This window comes from Capricornis sumatraensis, chromosome 11 (genome assembly GCF_032405125.1).
Source record: "Capricornis sumatraensis isolate serow.1 chromosome 11, serow.2, whole genome shotgun sequence".
Lineage (NCBI taxonomy): Eukaryota > Metazoa > Chordata > Mammalia > Artiodactyla > Bovidae > Capricornis > Capricornis sumatraensis.
The window spans coordinates 92957509-92973758 of NC_091079.1; the positions used below are offsets into that span (position 1 = coordinate 92957509).

The 16250-nt window shown below is 40.8% G+C and overlaps 1 pseudogene; it reads left to right on the forward strand.

Annotated features, from left to right (window-relative positions):
* Positions 1-12356: 12356 nt before the first annotated feature.
* Positions 12357-13141, forward strand: LOC138088657 (spindlin-1 pseudogene; annotated as a pseudogene).
* Positions 13142-16250: the final 3109 nt, after the last annotated feature.

A 16250-nucleotide genomic window follows, 5' to 3' on the forward strand; every position in this document is an offset into this window, starting at 1 on the left:
CATCAGTGATATTGGCCTGTAGTTTTCTTTTTTTGTGGCATCTTTGTCAGGTTTTGGTATTAGGGTGATGGTGGCCTCATAGAATGAGTTTGGAAGTTTACCTTCCTCTGCAATTTTCTGGAAGAGTTTGAGTAGGATAGGTGTTAGCTCTTCTCTAAGTTTTTGGTAGAATTCAGCTGTGAAGCCGTCTGGACCTGGGCTTTTGTTTGCTGGAAGATTTCTGATTACAGTTTCAATTTCCGTGCTTGTGGTGGGTCTGTTAAGATTTTCTATTTCTTCCTGGTTCAGTTTTGGAAAGTTGTACTTTTCTAAGAATTTGTCCATTTCTTCCAAGTTGTCCATTTTATTGGCATATAATTGCTGATAGTAGTTTCTTATGATCCTTTGTATTTCTGTGTTGTCTGTTGTGATCTTTCCAATTTCATTTCTAATTTTATTGATTTGATTTTTCTCCCTTTGTTTCTTAATGAGTCTGGCTAATGGTTTGTCAATTTTATTTATCCTTTTGAATAACCAGCTTTTGGTTTTGTTGATTTTTGCTATGGTCTCTTTTGTTTCTTTTGCATTTATTTCTGCTCTAATTTTTAAGCTTTCTTTCTTTCCTTCTTCTAACCCTGGATTTCTTCATTTCTTCCTTTTCTATTTGCTTTAGGTGTAGAGTTAGGTTATTTATTTGGCTTTTTCCTTGTTTCTTGAGGTATGCCTGTATTGCTATGAACCTTCCCCTTAGCACTGCTTTTACAGTGTCCCACAGGTTTTAGGTTGTTGTGTTTTCATTTTCATTCATTTCTGTGCATATTTTGATTTCTTTTTTGATTTCTTCTGTGATTTGCTGGTTTTTCAGCAGCGTGTTGTTCAGCCTCCGTATGTTGGAATTTTTAACAGTGTATCTCCTATAATTGAGATCTAATCTTACTGCATTGTGGTCAGAAAAGATGCTTGGGATGATTTCAACTTTTTTGAATTTACCAAGGCTAGATTCATGGTCCAGGATGTGATCTATCCTGGAGAAGGTTCCGTGTGCTCTTGAGAAAAAGGTGAAATTCATTGTTTTGGGGTGAAATGTCCTATAGATATCAATTAGGTCTAACTGGTCTATTGTATCATTTAAAATTTGTGTTTCCTTGTTAATTTTATGTTTAGTTGATCTATCCATAGGTGTGAGTGGGGTATTAAAGTCTCCCACTATTATTGTGTTATTGTCAATTTTGCCTTTTCATACTTGTTAGCATTTGTCTTACATATTGTGGTGCTCCTATGTTGGGTGCATATATATTTATAATTGTTATATCTTCTTCTTGGATTGATCCTTTGATCATTATGTAGTGTCTTTCCTTGTCTCTTTTCATGGCCTTAGTTTTAAAGTCTATTTTATCTGATATGAGTATTGCTACTCCTGCTTTCTTTTGGTCTCTATTTGGTGGAATATCTTTTTCCAGTCCTTCACTTTCAGTCTGTATAGGTCCCCTGTTTTGAGGTGGGTCTCTTGTAGACAACTCATATAAGGGTCTTGTTTTTGCATCCATTCAGCCAGTCTTTGTCTTTTGGTTGGGGCATTCAACCCATTTAGGTTTAAGGTAATTATTGATAAGTATGATCCCGTTGCCATTTACTTTATTGTTTTGGGTTCGAGTTTATACACCTTTTTTGTGTTTCCTGTCTAGAGAGTATCCTTTAGCATTTGTTGGAGAGTTGGTTTGGTGGTGCTGAATTCTCTCAGCTTTTGCTTGTCTGTAAAGATTTTGATTTCTCCTTCATATATGAATGAGATCCTTGCTGGGTACAGGAATCTGGGCTGTAGGTTATTGTCTTTCATCACTTTAAGTATGTCCTGCCATTCCCTCCTGGCCTGAAGAGTTTCTATTGAAAGATCAGCTATTATCCTTATGGGAATCCCCTTGTGTGTTATTTGTTGTTTCTCCCTTGCTGCTTTTAATATTTGTTCTGTTTGATCTTTGTTAATTTGATTAATATGTGTCTTGGGGTGTTTCACCTTGGGTTTATCCTGTTTGGAACTCTCTGGGTTTCTTGGACTTGGGTGATTATTTCCTTCTCCATTTTAGGGAAGTTTTCAACTATTATCTCCTCAAATATTTTCTCATGGTCTTTCTTTTTGTCTTCTTCTTCTGGGACACCTATCATTCAAATGTTGGGGCATTTAACATTGTCCTGGAGGTCTCTGAGATTGTCCTCATTTCTTTTAATTCTTTTTTCTTTTTTCCTCTCTGATTTATTTATTTCTACTATTCTATCTTCTACTTCATTAATCCTATTTTCAGCCTCCATTATTTTACTATTTGTTGCCTCCAGAGTGTTTTTTATCTCATTTATTGCATTATACATTATATACTGACTCTTTTTTATTTCTTCTAGGTCCTTCTTAAACCTTTCTTGCATCTTCTCAATCCTTGTCTCCAGGCTATTTATCTGTGATTCCATTTTGATTTCAAGATTTTGGATCATTTTCACTATCATTATTCAGAATTCTTTATCCAGTAGATTCTCTATCTCTCCTCTTTTGTTTGGTTTGGCGGGCATTTATCCTGTTCCTTTACCTGCTGGGTATGCCTCTGTCTCTTCATCCTGTTTATATTGCTGCATTTGGGGTAGCCTTTCTGTATCCTGGCAGTTTGTGGAGTTCTCTTTATTGTGGAGTTTCCTCACTGTGGGTGGGGTTGTACAGGTGGCTTGTCAAGGTTTCTTGGTTAAGGAAGCTTGTGTCGGTGTTCTGGTGGGTGGAGCTGGATTTCTTCTCTCTGGAGTGCAATGAAGTGTCCAATAATGAGTTATAAGATGTCAATGGGTTTGGAGTGACTTTGGGCAGCCTGTATATTGAAGGTCAGGGCTGTGTTCCTGTGTTGCTGGAGAATTTGTGTGGTATGTCTTGCTTTGGAACTTGTTGGCCCTTGGATGGTGCTTGGTTTCAGTGTAGGTATGGAGATGTTTGATGAGCTGCTGTTGATTAATGTTTCCTGGAGTCAGGAGTTCTCTGGTGTCCTCAAGATTTGGATTTAAACCTCCTGCTTCTGGTTTTCAGTCTTATTTTTACAGTAGCCTCAAGACTTCTCCATCTATACAGCACCATTGATAAAAAAAAAATAATAATCTCCTTTCAAAGACAATGGGCTGCTGTTCTGGGTGCCTGATGTCCTCTGCCGGCATTCAGAAGTTGTTTTGTGGAATTTACTCAGGGTTTAAATGTTCTTTTGATGAATTTGTTGGGGAGAAAGTGGTCTCCCTGTCCTATTCCTCTGCCATCTTAGAACCCCAACAATATTTAAAAAGAATCATGCATCATGGTCAGGTTGGTTTTATTTCAGGAATACAAGGATGTTGCAGTATCGAGAAATAAATCATTGTGATACACTACTTTTTTTAAAAAAGATAAAAATCACATGATCACTTCAATAGATACAAGAAAAGCGCTTAATAAATGATCATTTATTCATGTTAAAACTCCATCAAAATTGGTTTAGAGGGAATATATCTCAACTATCAGCACAAATATTCATGACAAAGCCACAGCTAATTGCATGCTTAAAGGTGAAAACTCAAAACCTTTTTTCTAAAATCAGGAACAGTCCAATGATGCCTACTCTCTTTGTTTCTACTTAATATAGTATCAGAAATCCTAGCCACAACAATCAGACACGAAAGCATAAATAAATGATATCCAAGTAGGAGGGGAAGAAGTAAAACTCTCACTCTTCCCAGATGACTTGATATCATGTCCGACTCTTTGCGACCCCATGGACTGTAGCCTACCAGCCTCCTCCACCCATGGGATTTTCCAGGCAAGAGAACTGGAGTGGGTTGCCATTTCCTTCTCTGGGGGATCTTCCTGACCCAGGGATCGAACCCTGGTCTCCCACATTGTAGGCAGACACTTTACCATCTGAGCCACCAGGGAAATCTGATACTGTATATAGGAAACCATAAATCACCATGAAAAAGACTATTAGACTAATGAATGAATTCAGTAAATTTGCATGATACAAGATTAATATACAGAAATCTGTTGCTTTTCTATACACTGATAATGAATTATCAGAAATGGAAATTAAGAAAACTATCCAATTTAAATTGCATTAAAAACAAGGAAATACTGAATGGGAGAAAATAATAGCAAATGAAGCAACTGACAAACAACTAATCTCAAAAATATACAAGCAACATATGCAGCTCAATTCCAGAAAAATAAACAACCCAATCAAAAAATGGGCCAAAGAACTAAATAGACATTTCTCCAAAGAAGACATACGGATGGCTAACAAACACATGAAAAGATGCTCAACATCACTCATTATCAGAGAAATGCAAATCAAAACCACAATGAGGTACCACTTCACACCAGTCAGAATGGCTGCGATCCAAAAATCTGCAAGCAATAAATGCTGGAGAGGGTGTGGAGAAAAGGGAACCCTCCTACACTGTTGGTGGGAATGCAAACTAGTACAGCCACTATGGAGAACAGTGTGGAGATTCCTTAAAAAATTGCAAATAGAACTACCTTATGACCCAGCAATCCCACTGCTGGGCATACACACCGAGGAAACCAGAATTGAAAGAGACGCATGTACCCCAATGTTCATCGCAGCACTGTTTATAATAGCCAGGACATGGAAACAACCTAGATGTCCATCAGCAGATGAATGGATAAGAAAGCAGTGGTACATATACACAATGGAATATTACTCAGCCGTTAAAAAGAATTCATTTGAATCAGTTCTGATGAGATGGATGAAACTGGAGCCGATTATACAGAGTGAAGTAAGCCAGAAAGAAAAACACCAATACAGTATACTAACACATATATATGGAATTTAGAAAGATGGTAATGACGACCCTGTATGCAAGACAGGAAAAAAGACACAGCTGTGTATAATGGACTTTTGGACTCAGAGGGAGAGGGAGAGGGTGGGATGATTTGGGAGAATGGCATTCTATCATGTATACTATCATGTAAGAATTGAATCGCCAGTCTATGTCTGACGCAGGATACAGCATGCTTGGGGCTGGTGCATGGGGATGACCCACAGAGATGTTATGGGGAGGGAGGTGGGAGGGGGGTTCATGTTTGGGAACACATGTAAGAATTAAAGATTTTAAAATTAAAAAAAAATAAAATGTGACATGCAACTGTTAAAATGAAAAAAAATGGAGACAGAAAAAAAAAATAAAAACAAGGAAATACTTAAGAATATATTCATTCAGGAAGTCCAAAAGCTTACATTCCTAAACTCTAAATATCAAAGAGTGATGAAGGAAATCAAAGATGATACAAAGAAATGTAGATATTTCATGTTCACAAATTGGAAGAATTGATATTGTTGAACTTGATATTGTTGATCTAGCTCATACTACCCAAAATAATGTACAGATTTAATGAAATCCCTATGAAAATATCCATCAAATTTTTCACTTGGCTGGAATCCTACAGTTTATAGAGAACCACAGAACTCTCTGAATAGTTAGAGCAATCTTGAGCAAAAAGAACAAAGCTGGAGATATTATACTCCCTGACTTCAGACTATATTATACAGCTACATTAATTAAAACAGGATGGTACTGGCACAAAAATAGAAGCATGGATCAAGTGAACAGAAATAAACCCGGGTAGTTATGGTCAATTTATTTATTACAAAAGAGGCAAGAATATAAAATAGTGCCAGGGTCCAGCTCCGGTGGATCCAGGGTAATTCAAAGGTGGGGATGGAGTCGGCATCCTGGAAAAAACTTATTTAATTACAGATATAGAGGGAGATTAGAAATGGATAGTGTAGTAGGAAGATTAGTGGAGAAAAAGAGGCTGAATAACTTGGATTACGTGGAATAGCATCCATGCTCCAGACGGGAATTCAGCCAGAAAAACGGGAGCAAGAAAGATGCGACATGGGGGAATCAGTCTTTCCGGAAACTGATCCGATTTATTTATTTTTCAGGTTTGTTTATATACCTTTTTGTTATACATAGGGATGAATACAGAGTCACGCAGGGGTCAGCAGACCTGACCCTTGTCACAATCAGGTGCTTCATATAAAATTATACAAAGGTCTTATGAGTTTCATCATCTTTTAGCCATGAGGTCTGCTGACATTTTATGGCCCTTTCTGATACTGGTCAGTTAACCAGAAAACTTATTTTTCCAGGGGTGATTTTTTCTTAAATCAGGCGCCACCCTCCAAATAAAGTTGCATTCCTATAGGGTGAGGGTGTAGTGAGTTACAATCAAGAATGGAATTTACTTAACCTAAGGTTTAACATGATTAATCTTAAAGGTTAATACTTATTTTTCCTATATGCTAGTTATATTCATTATAAGGACAGGAATATGGAGATTTAGCAGCAAATATTGGCTCAACAAATGTAAACCCTTCACCAATGTTCCCCTTAAGATATATTTTGTTTTAAGATAGTGATAAAGTTACATTTTTGCATAGCAAGGACACAGTGGTTTATAGTGATTTATAACAAAGTACAGTGATCTATAACAAAAGAGAAGATTCATTAACTCAAAAAGTCTAGTATTGCTAACATCAAAAACTACTATATTTCCTTTTCTATATTTCAAATACATTGATTAATATATTCCCAGGTGCCTAAGGATATGGAGGCCTGATGGCAATCATTGATTCATCAATGAGAAAAGCCCTATGCTAATATTCCAAACTCTCTGTGCTGTTTATGGCTGAGAGGCTGTCACACAAGCTAGTCTGTCAGCAGAGAGGTTTGACCTGAGACATACTTGTCACATCCAGGGCAGGGAATTAGCAATACTTATTGGCACAACAAATGAAGAAAAAAACCTTCACCAATATAATTTCTCATCATTCTACTAATACTATACTAATGATCTTCTAACTTCTCAAAAGAGTCTGTATTTAGAAAGTTTTAAAACATCCCATGCCTCTCACAGTTGGGAGGCTGTAAACAATCACATGCGGCCGGACGAGCCTTATCAGGCAGGCCAGAGAACCTCCAGAGTTCGTAAGTTGAAACACTCTTGTCACGCCCAGGAATTTTTATTAACTGGAGCTGCAAGTTAACTCCTTCTCTGAGAGAAATGGTTATGGGGGAGAGCTCCCCATAAAGTACTCTGATTTGGGGGTAGATGCTCGGGAACAGGGGGTTTCCTGAGGCTTGATCATGCCTTTGCATATTGCAAGCTTCCTTCCTCATGACCTTTGCCATGGGTGGAGTTCCTCACACTGGCTCCCAAGAAAATGGGGGGAAAAAAATCTCTTCAATAAGTGGTGCAAGAAAACAGGACAGATACAGGTAAATAGTTAGAACATTTTCTTACACCACACACAAAAATAAACTCAAATGAGTTAAATACCTATATAGTTTGGAAGCATTATGGGGACAGAGGGGGACTTGGAACACAGGTGCCTACAGCGTGCTGTGGTGGAAATTTTGTTTTTCGTACTCCCATATTTTTGCTAAACTTGTAAAAAACAAAAACAAAAATCGAGTGCTTGGGATGATGGATTAAGAATACTGAAATTCCGAGGAAAGTTTCAAATTCCAGCATATTGACTTTTCACCCTGTGATGGCACACAAGCAAGGCCAAGAAGAGCTACTCCACATCCGAGGTCAGGGGCAGGAGCTGGGAGGACCCCATGCCAGAGGGGTGGTGGCCAAGAGGAGCTACCCTACGTCCGAGGTCAGGGGTGGTAGTCGAGAGGAGCTGCACCGCCCAAGGCCAGGGGCAGCAGCTGGGAGGAGCTACCCCATGTCCAAGGCCAGGGGCAGCGTCCAGAAGGAGCAACCCCACGTCCAAGGAGTGGTGGCTGCACAGGCACAGGAGGGCCAAGAGGAGCTATTCCACATTCAAGGTCAGGAGGGGCGGCGGAGAGGAGATACCCCTCATCAAAGGTAAGGAGCAGCAGCTGTGCTTTGCTGGAGCAGCCATGAAGAGATACCCAATGTCCAAGGTAAGAGAAACCCAAGTAAGACGGAAGGTGTTGCAAAAGGGCATCAGAGGGCAGACACACTGAAACCACAATCACAGAAAAGTAGTCAATATAATCACACTAGGACCATAGCCTTGTCTAACTCAATGAAACTAAGCCACGCCCTGTGGGACCACCCAAGATGGGCGGGTCATGGTGGAGAGGTCTGACAGAATGTGGTCCACTGGAGAAGGGAATGGCAAACAATTCAGTATTCTTGCCTTGAGAACCCATGAACAGTATGAAAAGGCAAAAAGATACGATAATGAAAGAGGAACTCCCCAGGTCAGTAGGTGCCCAATATGCTACTGGAGATCAGTGGAGAAATAACTCCAGAAAGAATGAAGGGATGGAGCCAAACAAAAAAAATACCCAGCTGTGGATGTGACTGGTGATAGAAGCAGGGTCTGATGCTGTAAAGAGCAATATTGCATAGGAACCTGGAATGTTAGGTCCATGAATCAAGGCAAACTGGAAGTGGTCAAACAGGAGATGGCAAGAGTGAACGTCGACATTTTAGGAATCAGCGATCTAAAATGGACTCGAATGGGTGAATTTAACTCCGTTCAGTTCAGTCGCTCCGTTGTGTCCAACTCTTTGCAACCCCATGAATCACAGCACGCCAGGCCTCCCTATCCATCACCAACTCCCAGAGTTCACTCTGACTCATGACCATTGAGTCAGTGATGCCACCCAGCCATCTCATCCTTTGTTGTCCGCTTCTCCTCCTGCCCCCCATCCCTCCCAGCATCAGAGTCTTTTCCAATGAGTCAACTCTTCACGTGAGGTGGCCAAAACTGGAGTTTCAGCTTTAGCATCATTCCTTCCAAAGAAATCCCAGGGCTGATCTTCTGCAGAATGGACTGGTTGGATCTCCTTGCAGTCTAAGGGACTCTCAAGAGTCTTCTCCAACAACACAGTTCAAACGCATCAATTCTTCAGTGCTCAGCTTTCTTCACAGTCCAACTCTCACATCCATACATGACTACAGGAAAAACCATAGCCTTGACTAGATGGACTATGGTTGGCAAAGTAATGTCTCTGCTTTTGAATATGCTATCTAGGTTGGTCATCACTTTTCTTCCAAGGAGTAAGCGTCCTTTAATTTCATGGCTGTAGTCACCATCTGCAGTGATTGGGGAGCCCAAAAAAATAAAGTCTGACACTGTTTCCACTGTTTCCCCATCTATTTCCCATGAAGTGATGGGACTGGATGCCATGATCTTCGTTTTCTGAATGTTGAGCTTTAAGCCAAGTTTTTCACTCTCCACTTTCATTTTCATCAAGAGGCTTTTGAGTTTCTCTTCACTTTCTGCCATAAGGGTGGTGTCATCTGCATATCTGAGGTTACTGATATTTCTCCCGGCAATCTTAATGCCAGCTTGTGCTTCTTCCAGCCCAGCGTTTCTCATGATGTACTCTGCATAGAAGTTAAATAAGCAGGGTGACAATATACAGCCTTGACGTACTCCTTTTCCTATTTGGAACCAGTCTGTTGTTCCATGTCCAGTTCTAACTGGTGCCTCCTGACCTGTATACAGGTTTCTCAAGAGGCAGGTCAGGTGATCTGGTATTCCCATCTCTTTCAGAATTTTCCACAGTTTATTGTGATCCACACAGTCAAAGACCATTATATCTACTACTGCATGCAGGAACCCCTTAGAAGAAATGGAGTAGCCATCATGGTCAACAAAAGATTCTGAAAGCAATACTTGGATGCAATCTCAAAAATGACAGAATGATCTCTGTTTGTCTCCAAGGCAAACCATTCAATATCAAAGTAATCCAAATCTATGCCCCAACCAGTAACACTGAAGAAGCTGAAGTTGAATGGTTCTATGAAGACCTATAAGACCTTTTAGAACTAACACCCAAAAAAGATGTCCTTTTCATTATAGGGGGCTGGAATGCAAAAGTAGGAAGTTAAGAAACACCTGGAGTAACAGGCAAATTTGGCCTTGGAATGCAGAATGAAGCAGGGCAAAGACTAATAGAGTTTTGCCAAGAGAATGCACTGGTCATAGCAAACATCCTCTTCCAACAACACAAGCGAAGACTCTACACAAGGACATCACCAAATGGTCAATACTGAAATCAGATTGATTATATTCTTTGCAGCGAAAGATGGAGAAGCTTTATACAGTCGGCAAAAACAAGACCTGGAGTTGACTGTGGCTCAGATCATGAACTCCTTATTGCCAAATTCAGACTGAAATTGAAGAAAGTACGGGAAACCACTAGACTATTCAGGAATGACCTAAATCAAATCCTTTATGATTATAGTGGACTATTCAGGAATGACCTAAATCAAATCCTTTATGATTATACAGTGGAAGTGAGAAATAGATTTAAGGGACCAGATCTGATAGATAGAGTGCCTGATAAACTATGGAATGAGGTTCGTGACATTGTACAGGAGACAGGGATCAAGACCATCCCCATGGAAAAGAAATGCAAAAAAGCAAAATGGCTATCTGGAGAGGCCTTACAAATAGCTGTGAAAAGAAGAGAAACAAAAAGCAAAGGAGAAAAGGAAAGATATAAGCATCTGAATGCAGAGTTCCAGAGAATTGCAAGGAGAGATAAGAAAGCCTTCCTCAGTGATCAATGCAAAGAAATAGAGGAAAAGAACAGAATGGGAAAGACTAGAGATCTCTTCAAGAAAATTAGAGATACCAAGGGAACATTTCATGCAAAGATGGGCTTGATAAAGGACAGAAATGGTCTGGACCTAACAGAAGCAGAAGATATTAAGAAGAGGTGGCAAGGATACACAGAAGAACTGTACAAAAAAGATCTTCACAACCAAAATAATCACGATGGTATGATCACTCACCTAGAGCCAGACATCTTGGAATGTGAAGTCAAGTGGGCCTTAGAAAGCATCACTATGAACAAAGCTAGTGGAAGTGATGGAATTCCAGTTGAGCTATTTTAAATCCTGAAAGATGATGCTGAGAATGTGCTGCACTCAATATGCCAGCAAAGTTGGAAAACTCAGGAGTGGCCACAGGACTGGAAAAGGTCAGTTTTCATCCCAATCCCAAAGAAAGGCAATGCCAAAGAATGCTCAAACTATTTCACAATGCACTCATCTCAAAGGCTAGTAAAGTAATGCTCAAAATTCTCCAAGCGAGGCTTCAGCAGTATGTGAACCGTGAACTTCCAGATGTTCAAGCTGATTTTATAAAAGGCAGAGGAACCAGAGATCAAATTACCAACATCTGCTGGATCATGGAAAAAGCAAGAGAGTTCCAGAAAAATATCTGCTTCTGCTTTATTGACTATGCCAAAGCCTTTAACTGTGTAGATCACAATAAACTGTGGAAAAATCTGAAAGAGATGAGAATACCACACCACCTGACCTGCCTCTTGAGAAACCTATGTGCAGGTCAGGAAGCAACAGTTAGAACTAAACATGGAACAACAGACTTGTTCTTAATAGGAAAAGGAGTACATCAAGGCTGTATATTGTCACCCTGCTTATTTAACTTCTATGCAGAGTACATCATGAGAAACGCTGGGGTGGAAGAAGCACAAGCTGGCATCAAGATTGCCGGGAGAAATATCAATAACCTCAGATATGCAGATGACACCACCCTTATGGCAGAAAGTGAAGAGGAACTCAAAAGCCTCTTGATGAAAGTGAAAGAGGAGAATGAAAAAGTTGGCTTAAAGCTCAACATTCAGAAAATGAAGATCATGGCATCTGGTCCCATCACGTCATGGGAAATAGTTGGGGAAACAGTGGAAACAGTGTCAGACTTTATATTTTTGGGCTCCTCAATCACCGCAGATGGTGATTGCAGCCATGAAATTAAAAGACGCTTATTCCTTGGAAGGAAAGTTATGACCAACCTAGATAGCATATTAAAAAGCAGCGACATTACTGTGCCAACCAAGGTCTGTCTAGTCAAGGCTATGGTTTTTCCTGTAGTCATGTATGGATGTGAAAGTTGGACTGTGAAGAAAGCTGAGTGCCGACGAATTGATCCTTTTGAACTGTGTTGTTGGAGGAGACTCTTGAGAGTCCCTTGGACTGCAAGGAGATCCAACCAGTCCATTCTGCAGAAGATCAGCCCTGGGATTTCTTTGGAAGGAATGATGCTAAAGCTGAAACTCCAGTTTTGGCCACCTCATGTGAAGAGTTGACTCATTGGAAAAGACTCTGATGCTGGGAGGGATTGGGAGCAGGAGGAGAAGGAGATAACAGAGTATAAGATGGCTGGATGGCATCACTGACTAGATGGACGTGACGGGAGTTGGTGATAGATAGGGAGGCCTGGTGTGCTGTGATTCATGGGGTCGCAAATAATGGGACACGACTGAGCGACTGAACTGTACTGAACTGAGTTTTCACCCTAGTCCAGCAGCTCTGCTACTCACTTAAATGCAGATGAATGAAGTCCCCGTTTTGGAAGACCCCTGGCCAGCGGTCCAGAGCTGATGCAGGCCATGCGGGTGTATCAGCAAGTATGGTGAAGAAACGGACATCCCACAAAAAACAACTGAGTGGTGTGGGGCGGAGCCAACCTGTTTCCCAGCCCCAGTGGAACAGTGTAGGCTGCAGGATTCAGCATAGGCGGACAGAGGCAATGGCTTCGTCACCCAGTAGAAAGGAGCCATTCTGGACCGGGTGCCTGTCAGCCCTTCTTTGTATCTTATAAAATGCTATGGATTTGACTGTGTTTAGGTACTAGAACTTAATAAAGATGAGTTTCTGCACTTGAAGTCCTGTCTGATAGGGAGGACATTTGTAACATTTCAAATCCGTTATGCATACCTAGCCGACACGATTGGCAAAGCAGGGGAGTAGATGTTTGAGACTGAGGATGGTTCTAAAGATGAGTGGAGGGGAATGGTCTTAGCAAGCACCCTTATAATGAACACATGGCTTTCCATCATCTAGAAAAAGATCCTGTCTTGTACATGTACCAGCTCTTAGACGATGATAAAGAAGGCAACCTTCACATTATGTCTGATTCTAATGATTCACCTCCAGCAGAAAGGGAACTGGGAGAAGATGCAGACAGCCTGGTAGGCAAACAAATGGAATAGGCCAAAGAAGATGGCTCTGAAAGGACCGGCACCATCATTCATCAAGTAGGAGCCATACCATCTGTCTAGTTCATTGTTTGATGATAATTTCCATATTTTTGCCTACGATCTGGTGAAAACAGCCTGATGTCATGAACTTTGCCAAATTTGCGGAACTATTAAACGTATAATTGTAGACATAAAGACTTGATTGCTTTCCAGTTTAATGAAAACTTAAATGTCCCTAAGAACATGGATATCTGCCAGCAGAACTGGTTTTGTTCTGAATAGTACAGATTTATGTGACCACAACACATTTTGTGTAAGGAACTCCTTCCTATTAAAAGGAATCTGTCTGGAAGGGAGTTACAGGCAAGTCTGGTAAAAACTGTGGAGAAGGCAATGGCACCCCACTTCAGTATTCTTGCCTGGAAAATCTCATGGATGAGGAGCCTGGAAGACTGCAGTCCATGGGGTCTCTGAGGGTCAGGCACGACTGAGCGACTTCACTTTCACTTTTCATTTTCATGCGTTGAAGAAGGAAATGGCAACCCACTCCAGTGTTCTTGCCTGGAGAATCCCAGGGACGGGGGAGCCTGGTAGGTTGCCGTCTCTGGGGTCGCACAGAGTCGGACATGACTGAAGTGACTTAGCAGCAGCAGCTGGTAAAAGCTGAGGATTCCCTGGTGGCTCAGGCAGTAAGAATCTGCCTGCAGTGCAGGAGACATGGGTTCGATCCCTGTGTTGGCAAGATCCCCTGCAGAAGGGAATGGCTACTGACTCCAGTATTCTTGCTGGAGAATTCCATGGACAGAGAAGCCTGGTGGGTCAGGGTCCATGCATTGCAAAAAGTTAGACACAACCAAGCAACTAACACACTGGTAAAAGTTAAGCTAGTATCATAGTCATTTAAAATTGTAATAGATTTTACCCACATTCCCCTTCCTTCTTAATACTCTTATTCTGCTGCCATAATGCAAGCATAATTTTGTATTTTTGTTATTGAAAGGTTGTGGCTATGAGCTACAAATGATGCCGGAGGCTGGGAATTCTTGGCTTCCAGAGGAGAGGATTTCCATTTGGGGCCAGTGACCTGGCTTGACCACTTGGAGCTTTTGTGTAGCAAAGTTTTATTAAAGTATAAAAAAGATAGAGAAAGCTTCTGACACAGACATCAGAAGGGGGCAGCAGAGTACCTGCCTGCCAGTTTTTAGCAAGGCATCTTATTGCTCATTGATCATAGGTGAAAGAAACACCTCAAGGCTGAGAGAGTTGCACCCCACAACATATACATCTGCATAAGGGGACTCATCTCTGGACCAGAAGTCTCTGGGAGAGATGTATAAGTCTTGAGGGAAAACAGACCTCCAAACAAGATACATAGTCTCATTAACATACCTTAAGAAATAACATATCCCTGAGTAAGATGTATTGCTTGGTTGGGCAATTAGCAGCTCAAGGTTGGAAAAAAGTTACTTTCAGGCAGAATGAACTGTTGTCATAGCAACACAGAATTAAAGGCACCTCCCACAGTGGCTAAAGCAGTAGCAAAGGAATGTAGAAAAAAAAAAATGTCTGCTGTTTGCCATTTGTCTCCTTCTGGGCTTGGGGACCTCTGGCCTCTCTGGGGAGATCAGCCTAGCCGTTAACCCTTTCATTACTGCCTTTTATTTGAGGTATATATATGTGTCTACCTACCTACCTATCTATATTAGTGTGTATATATACATATACATGTTATATTTATGTATACACACACACACACACTCACTTCATTGGCAGTCCTTTCTTTGTGGTTGGGGTGGGAGTTAAATAATTTTCTCCAGTTTAACAGAAGTGTTTGACCCAAGTCATTTATATTTAATGTGTTACTGCTGTTTATTTAAAATTAAATTTGGGCACAGGAAGCACATGGGGACATTCAACTTGTTTTAAAATTCAGAAGTCCGGAGCATCATTTAAATCTGGAGGCTTAAAGCTAAATTCAGGTGTGAATCACTTGTCAACAGTTAATGACCCACATTAGAATTTACAAAACAATTGGAAATCTGGTTAAAATTCTACCTTTCATTCTAAGCTTTGTCCATTTTTTATTATAAATACTTTTCTAAAGCAAAACCCAGGTTCTCGGTCCACACTGGGTAATGCAGATGTATTTTGGATGACGCATACGGTCCATTATTTGTACAAATTCAGTTCAGTTCAGTCGCTCAGTCGTGTCCGACTCTTTGCGACCCCATGAATCGCAGCACGCCAGGCCTCCCTGTCCATCACCAACTCCTGGAGTTAACTCAGACTCACGTCCATCGAGTCCGTGATGCCATCCAGCCATCTCATCCTCAGTCATCCCCTTCTCCTCCTGCCCTCAATCCCTTCCAACATCAGGGTGTTGAGTCAACTCTTCTCATGAGGTGGCCAAAGTATTGGAGTTTCAGCTTCAACATCAGTCCTTCCAATGAACACCCACGACTAATCTCTTTTAGGATGGACTGGTTGGATCTCCTTGCAGTCCAAGGGACTCGCAAGAGTCTTCTCCAACACCACAGTTCAAAAGCATCAATTCTTCAGTGCTCAGCTTTCTTCATAGTCCAGCTCGCACATCCATACATGACCACTGGAAAAACCATAGCCTTGACTAGATGGACCTTAGTTGACAAAGTAATGTCTCTGCTTTTTAATATGCTATCCAGGTTGGTCATAACTTTCCTTCCAAGGAGTAAGCATCCTTTAATTTCATGGCTGCAATCACCATCTGCAGTGATTTTGAAGCCTCCCGAAATAAAGTCTGACACTGTTTCCACTGTTTCCCCATCTATTTGCCATGAAGTGATGGGACCGGATGCCATGATCTTCTTTTTCTGAATCTGAGCCTTAAGCCAACTTTTTCATTTTCCTCTTTCACTTTCATCAAGAGGCTTTTTAATTCCTCTTCACTTTCTGCCATAAGGGTGGTGTCATCTGCATATCTGGGGTTATTGATATTTCTCCCGGCAATCTTGATTCCAGCTTGTGCTTCTTCCAGCCCAGCCTTTCTCATGATGTACTCTGCATAGAAGTTAAATGAGCAGGGTGACAATATAATTAGTAACCTGGATTTTAGTACATGGATTTAAAAGGCAATAGTATATCCATGGTTTATGAGTATTTGGTAAGTTCCTGGAAGAACATAGTACTTTTATATTAGAAATGTGAATTTAAGAATGGCACTGTGCCTTTTAACAAGTTCTCTGGGATATCTTTATTTTTATTGCTGTTAT